Source organism: Oryzias latipes, chromosome 8, assembly GCF_053564925.1.
Source record: "Oryzias latipes strain Hd-rR chromosome 8, Olatipes_Hd-rR_3.1".
Classification (NCBI taxonomy): domain Eukaryota; kingdom Metazoa; phylum Chordata; class Actinopteri; order Beloniformes; family Adrianichthyidae; genus Oryzias; species Oryzias latipes.
This window is the reverse complement of record NC_136244.1, coordinates 3,826,046-3,833,924: the sequence shown is the minus strand read 5'-3', so window position 1 is coordinate 3,833,924 and position 7,879 is coordinate 3,826,046. Positions and strand designations below refer to the sequence as shown.

At 47.3% G+C, this 7,879-nt stretch overlaps 1 long non-coding RNA gene and 1 other non-coding gene across 2 annotated transcripts; both read left to right on the top strand.

Moving 5' to 3' along the window:
• The first annotated feature begins 957 nt into the window (after window positions 1–957).
• On the top strand, window positions 958–5,505 carry LOC144994125 (uncharacterized). The gene is made up of 4 exons (XR_013657542.1): window positions 958–1,096; window positions 4,956–5,124; window positions 5,207–5,308; window positions 5,372–5,505. It is a non-coding gene; the product is annotated as an uncharacterized LOC144994125 (long non-coding RNA).
• mir137 (microRNA mir-137) lies at window positions 5,101–5,196 on the top strand. The gene has a single exon (NR_107121.1). It is a non-coding gene; the product is annotated as a microRNA mir-137 (primary transcript).
• Window positions 5,506–7,879: the final 2,374 nt, after the last annotated feature.

The following is a 7,879-nucleotide window of genomic DNA, read 5'->3' as shown; positions in this document are numbered from 1 at the left end:
CTTTAAAATGAGCTTGAGGTTCTTTTTCTCCAATCCTCGACCCCCAAAAAGCTGTTTTTAAGGTGTGGGGCTCAGCATCTCCCAGCAAACAGATTAGGAGAAAGATCTCTTGAAGGCCCAGCCTCTAACGCCTCCCTCTCTTGTGCAGCAACAGCAGCTCCCATTATACTGCTCATGAAAAAGACGATTTTAAAGGAATAAGAAAAGAGGGTTTCCAAAGAAAAAAGAAAAGAGGGCCCTAATTTTATGCACATTTCGTGAAGAGGGAGGGAGGGAGGCGGGGCCTGGAATTAATCACAGAAAATCTCGATCATTCTGGCCGGAATTTAAATGCAGAACCATCTGTAATTTTGAAAAGTTAATTAGCCTGACGCGCAGCGCGGTCATGTTCGGGGCAAACGGCTCCACAGCGCAGCTCTCCAGGCTGCCTGCCGCCGCCTAATGAGCGCCTCCCTCCGCGGGTTCATCCCTCCAGCACTTTGGTGAAGGTTACATTCGGATGAAGCTTGGATCTGATGTTTAACGCGCTTATAGGACATGCGCTGTCACCAAAAAGCAGGATCAAGTTCTGGACTCTGACTCCGACCTTGTGTCATCGCGATCATTTGTCTGAAATGATCAGACCAACGCCCAATAAGTGTACCAGCGCCGGAGGAGTCACACCACCCGGTGATCGGTGCGCATCGCGGCTCGCTCCGCTTCTCCTGGCGGAGGCGCCTCCGCCGCGCCCCTTTGACCACGCTTAAAACGCAACAATGGGAGGACAGGGGAGAGAAAGAGAGAGAGAGAGGGGAGCGCAGGAGTAGAGCCACAGATTCCAGCATCTGAAAGGAGGATGAAGGGCGGAGAGCCTCTCGGATCTTTGATTCTCCTCACCTTTTTTGCTCTTCACCCCCACCCCCCAATTTGTTCCCTTTTTCAGATTGATGGAAGAAAAGAAGAAAAAAGAGTTGAAGTGGGGGCGTTTCCCCCGCCCTCCACCCTCCTCTCTTTTTCTCCCTCTCTTTTCCCGTCTTCAGTGCGATTTCCAGATATTACCAAATACTATCGTCGACTTGAGCGCGCGCGCTGGAATTGACAGACTTCCAACAAAGGGGTGAGTAGGAACAAAATGCTCCGGAGTTGCTGCAGCAGCTGCGGCTGCTGCCCCCCTGTCTCTGTTCAGCATCCACCACTCCACTTCAGCCCCGCGTAACAGAACGGATGGAGTCGGAAAATGTGTGGTCACAGTGTGGGGGGACCAGCACAAAGCTGTCCGTTTAGTCTGATGTGAGTGTGTGTGTGTGTGTGTGTGTGGGGGGGGGGGGGGGGATGAAAATGTTTGATCTGCAGAGTCTTTCCATGAACATACACACAGAGGAGGCGGGGAGGTGCATCATTCATTCATTGAAGACCCACCTGTGCTTTTTTTTTCCAACGTGCGTAAAAGCCTTGAATTAAACAGATGTGGCTTTATTTGCAGCCAAACCCGATGGCCTGCTGCTCCCATGAGTTGACTGACTTTATTTACCTCTTTTTTCTAAAAGAAGAGATCATCAGATTCATTACTGTCAGGTGCACCGCATGTGGCCCTCGGGCCTTTTTTATCTGACATTCTCTTTAAAGCTCTGCATCATGAAGTTTGAAGACTAAACGCTGCTCTTTTAACTCCACGTCCACATGACAGGAGCTGCTCACTCTCCTGGCATAACGTGGCGTCCTCTCCAATCGATTGGCCTCAGCTCACTTCACTGAAATATCTCTCCCCTCATTTTCTGTGCGATTCAACAACCCCAGCCTGTTCTGGAGGAAAAAAACAACAACCAGCCAGTATCTTCTGATCCACTGAGTCTGCAGCATTTGCAATTCTGCTCGTAGCTTTCTCGCAGCTTGACTGTTGTGTGAGAGCATTTGGCAGCGTGGTGTGCACGTGTGTGCATCTGTGCGCCACGGAGAGAAGGAACGTTCATGTGAATGAGTGGATGGGGTGCGCGCGCGCGCGCGAGGCTTCCCGCCCGCTTCGCAGCATGCATGTGCTCAACCCCTCCGGCACGTTGGCAGGCATGAACTCCCTGAACTCCATCCTTGTCCATTAAATTCCTATTGATCAAGCAGCAGAGAGAGACATAAAGTTCCATCCCCTCGGTTTCATCGGGGCTCGGAGCTCGCGCTGCGTCTTTCAGGCTCCCTGGAAGGGGAAGAAGGAGAGAGGAAGACTAGGAGGAAATACAAAAAAAAACACATTGGTGGAAGCTTAGGGAATCCATTAGTAGAAGCAGTAGTTGATTGTTAACTTGTTGTTCTAGCTCTATGTGTGTATGTGTGTGTGGGTGTTTGTGTGTGGTTGTGGGTGTGTAGAGGAGACTTCCATTTAGTAACGCAGCAAAGCAGCACATATCGCTCCGCTGGGAGCTGTCCTTGGTCCTGATCCGTGGCCTCCTCCTTCTGCTCCCCGCCATGTGCACAAACTCCCTCCCCCATCATTTCTCACCCCCTCCCCTCGCCCTGTTGATTGACATCCACATGCTCCCTGTTTGACTGCGGGTGTGTACCTCTACTTGTGCTCCTCATGAAGCTTTGGGTCTTTTTGTGGGGGAGGGACATCCTCAGAGGGCCTCAGTGAGCAGGGAGGATGCTGGGTAAAAAAAAAGAGGGAGAAAAATGAGAAAAAAAACATGGAGGAGAGATGAGGAAAACAAAACATCTGTGTGGTAATTGGGCTCCCCTTTGTATTGTAAGGCATACATTGACATCTGTTTGATAATTGGCTCCTCTGTGTGTAATGCTAAACGCCAGTTTGTGGAGGAGCGGTGCATCCGTACCGAACGGGGTGGGGGGAGGAAAGGGATGCTCGCATTTGTTGTACAAGCTCCACAGGTCTTTCCCGTTTAACGCCACTGTCTCCCTCATGAAAGAAAAACGCCGCCTGGAGCCTGCAGAGGCCCCCCGAGCGGGGGTGTGCGAGAGTTCACAGCCTGCATTTAGCCTGACAAATCATAAAAAGGCATATAAGTGTCAAGCGATTGTTTACAGCCTCTTGAGTTCAGCCTCCGGGGTTTGCATGCGCAGCGATTGGAGCCGCAGACCCACAAGCCATGTTAGCTGCTTCCGCAATTTGTTCTGAGCTTCTGAGGGGAGAGGCCGTCAAATTGCATAGATAAATACGCTGAATAATTGATGCTGCACATAGTGGGGAGCTGTTTGGGAGCACACCGGAGATTGCTGGTGATGCAATGCACGTGCAGCTTTGCAGACAGTCTGTCTGTGTATATGATGGGATGCCCGTTACTCTTCAGGATGCCTCAGAATGGGGGTTTTCGGGGAGTCTTGTGATCTGGATCTTTACTCATCAGAAGAATACATGATAGAAGCTCCTTTCTCAAGACCATCATCAGATGGAAAGCTTTAAGCCGCCGCTTTGAAAAGCTAATTCCAAGTAATACCTTAATAATACCTACCTATTCTGTAATCCCACAGATCTGTGCTAGAGTGTTAAAGCTTAGAGTAATGGGGGGAGGATTAATTTGGGGATGTCTTTGAGAAGACACAAGGGAAGTGGTTGTCATAGGAGAGCTGCTGGACAGGCCTCCGAGACTGTTAAGAGCTAGGATGTTAAGTCCTACAGGAGCAGGGAGGCTGCTCTTCCTCCTCTTCCTCCCCTGACACTGTCTAATGTGAGAGCTCCTGGTGAGCTGGAGGGTGGAGAAAGAGCAGGAGAAACAAGCTGCTCCCCGGACCTTCAGCCCCACAAGGGATGCTGTCCGCCTTCGACCTCCAGTGAAGATCAATTTTTGTGTGTCTTCTTCTGCGTTCCCTACACACACTCCTCAGCGCGCCGCGAGGTGTGGTATTTCACATGCAGAGGTGTTTGGAATAATAGCACGAACGGCTCCTTTCATGTTGACTCTTTTTAGTGCAGGCGAACGCACGGCAGTGTTCTCCACCGTTTGATTCCCGGGCCTTGAAGATACGAGGGCAGAAGGATGTGAAGACTGCTTATCGCTTCCTGACACAGCCAATCACGTAGCTGAATGACAGACGCCAACCAGCTGATTGCTCCCTACCTTTCCAGCATCAGCACCTCCTTGTCTTTTTCTTTCATTCCCCTCTAAAATGTACCACTTTCTTCCTCCTTTTTGCTTTGTTTTCTTCATTTTTCTCCCTTTCTTCATTCCTCCTGATGTCTCTCATGTGTGCAGCATGGGGGGGGGACTCCAGTTTCCAATGCTGGGAGGCGGGGGCAGTCCTCACTCCAGAAGATGCATGCGTGTCGCTGATAAACGCACGGGGATGGCAGGAGCTTGCATCTCCCACCTCCTCACTCGCACTCAGTCAGGGGTTCTAATGCATTCAGGGGAAAAAAAGCAAACTTTATTGCACCCTGTCGCGCAGTGACAAAACGACTGTTCGTGTGAGAGCGACAGTCCATCACATTCGCTCTCCTCTTCCTCTCGCTGCTTGCCTGCTGCTGACTGGAGATACTGTCGCCGTTGCAGGAGGAATGGCGAGGGGAGAGTGTTTACGGGGAACAACAGTAGTTTAATTGTCGCATTGTAGCTGATGCTGTTTAAACCCATGAGATGTTTACACCAATTAGGCTTGAGCAAAGCTCTTTATTTCGACTGAGGGAACCAAATGTAGCTGTAACGCCTCTATGTGGCCTCTGCAGACAAAGATGAGTGATGTTTCCATGGCAATGAATTGGTAGTTCTTGTCTTTATGGTGAAACAATTTGTCAGTGAGTCGAATGGAACAAGGGGTTTAAAAACAGCAAAATGTGGTGAAATTTTACATAAAACAATATAAATTTTGTTCTATTGTCTTTGGGGTTTGGAGGTTGTAAAAATAAAGGATTTTAAAGAAGTTGGTGCTTCATCTTTTAAGATTTTCTCATAAATTGGTCAATTCTTAGATGATCGGGCAGCAACAACAAGTGTGCCTGGAATTATTTGATGAAATGCGTCTTTTTCTTGCAGGACTTGGGCGGTTGGAGCGGTTTGTAAAATCCCCACCCTTCCCTCCGGCTCTCTCCTGCTGCACAGCATCGAACAGGCAATGAGGGGGATGGGAGGCGAGAGTGGGAGAGAGGAGAGAAGGTGGAGGGGAGAGAGGTGGCGTGACCACTTGCTCCCGTCTCGACCACGGGTATTCTTGGGTTGATAATACAGATGTCGATGTTATTGCTTGAGAATACGCGTAGCTGAGCGGAAGCCATTGTCATCTCCAGCTTCGCCAGCGAATGTTTCTCCTGTGGAGGAGAAGCTGCGGTGATGTTAATCCTCCTCCAAACTCCTGCCTCTGCGCAGCATCTTCTTAGCCTCCACAGGAAGTAAGATCCTTTCGAGCGTGCATCACACACCTTTTTAGCTCTGATTGTTCATCCGCTTGACAGATGCCCTTATCAGAGTGCAAGTGAAGAGGGGAATCCAATAAGTGCACACGGAGGAGGGGGTGCACTGAAGCTATGGCGGGAGGCAGGCCGGGCCCCCCGATGGCAAGAAGACATGACTCTGCACGACAGGACACGAGGTCCGCCAGTCGCACTCGCTCCCGTGGCTCGCCAGCGTAGAAGGTCATGGTAAAGAGCAATTCCAATATCCAGAAAGGCTGGCGGGAAGACGGGCGGGCGAGCAGGCCGGCGGGCAGGTAGGGGCACGGGCAGGGGAACATTTAGAAAGTCAAAGATAAATCTCCGTCTACTCTGAGCTGCCGGGAGGAAAGGCAAAAAAAAAGAAAAACAGACACAGACACTCAGACTGACAAACAGGGAGCAGCACACAAATGTAATCATCAGAGAGTAACATTTACCAGTACGTTTGCTCAAAGTCTGGACTTGGAAGCAGCTCGGAGGCAGCTCCTGCTATTCTGACATTTGACAGTGAAACCTGCAAAAAAAAGTAGCCTAAACACAGTGGAAGAAGACTAATATTAAGAAGAAAATCTTGAGAAATGAGTAAAACCAATGCTGTAAGGGATTTGTACTTCATAAGAGATAAGGAAAACAAAGCCGTTCTGAGATCTATTTGTTTGCAAGAGGGAGCATCAGAATGGAGCAGAGCGGGGAGACTTTGCCTCGCCCCTTTCAGTTGCTGCATCACAAATTAGAGCTTTTTGTTAAACAGCAGGTTTTTATCTGCTCATGATTTTAAAAAAAATCACATAGACACAGTTTTAATCTTGAATTATTTTAAATATTTCCTCCATCATGAGAAAAATGCCACAAAAACATGTTAAAAACCAACGTTTTCAATGGAGTGGGTCATTAATGAGACAAAATATTCTCTTCTGTGCTGATTTTAAGAAAAGCTTAGAAAGGTGTGGAGCAAAGAGAAGTTCAAACAACTCATAATCTGGTGAAATATCTTGAATGTGAAAAAAACAAGGTTTTAAAGTCTTGCAAGTCTCAAATGTTAGCTGCGTAAGACGTGAAGATCTCAGATTTTTCATTATTCTTTGCTTTCAGATTCACTGCAGAAACTCATCATCTTTACTAGTACATTTTCAGTTCCTGTAAAGTGAAAATTTGCTACATTTATGATGTATTATTTTACTTGAAATTGGGGCCAATGTCTTTCATTTCAGCAGTAAATAACTTTATAGAATCTATTCTAATTTTCTTGTTTTGATGCTCTGAGAGGTTTGACCCACAATAGAAGAAAATCTGCGCTAAAATGGAAGATTGAGGCCAGAATCATTTAAGAGAAATGCTTAGATAACTGAACATGTACGTAAGTATGGAATGATGGATAACAGTTCAAACATTTAAAAAACCCACAAACATGTTAAAAAAGCTGTTTCTGTCTTTTTTTTCATACAAGCACTCATGGACGACATCAGTTCTAAAGCGTGACGGGAGCAAGCGTGGAAATCAGCAGAGGCTCATCAGCTACGTCGATGCACTTCCGCTTTTCAGACTCCGATCAGACTCCTGTGCCCTCATTTTATGCAAGACTGCAGGCAAGACCTTTCCTTTAAGTGGTGTGTTTTTGCATGGCTGCGCTACGCTTGCTACATTAGCTAAAGGAGCCGACAACTTCATCTGCCCCATCTGAATAGCAGATCCAAACAAATCCTGCTTCCAGAGCGTTAATGTTTTCCAAAAACTTCTTTGGTCCTTTTCAGCTGATTCTCCGTTCTTTCCAGTATATGGGGTGGTCAAATTGTCAACCCCCCCTCCCCCCAATATTAGTGCGGCTTGCAGGGCTGGATGATATTAGCGTTATTGTAGCAGGGTGTAATAAGATTATTCAAATCCCTCTATTTCACAGTGGGCGAACGTGACGCCGGGGCTCATCCATGTAAAGGGCCCTTTGACAGAAACTGTGTCTGTGTGTTAAACCCTGGAAATTCCCATCCAAGAGGATTCTCCACGCCACTCCCCAGAGACTCCACTCCCATCAGCACCGCCGTCTCTGTGCCACCGCGCACATGCACGTGTGTGAGTCTGTGCATGAGCATTTTAGAGCCATTTTTCTATCTCTTCTTCCACGCAGCAATTAAAGATCCAATTGATTTCCCTGACTACACCGATTACCTGCTTGAGCAGTTTGGTTTTTCTACAATATCTGATTAAAATTGGGAATCATCACAGGAAGCTGGAAAAACCACCCGTGCCTTCAAATCGCATATTTTACGTTTCTTTTTCTTTCTATTTTACAGAGAAGCAACACAAAAGACCAAAAAAAAAAAAGCTTAAGTAATAGTGGACAAAATAGGAACTAGCTTTCATAAAATTATTACTATTCATCAGCTAATTTAACTAGGTTTCATGTCAAAGTTTGGGTTAAAAGCTGGCTCATATAATGAACAACCATCAATCAACACATGTTTTGATGTACTATATAATAGACTCATTTAGTTAATTGTTTATTACATGCATATTTGAGACCTCGCTTGATGC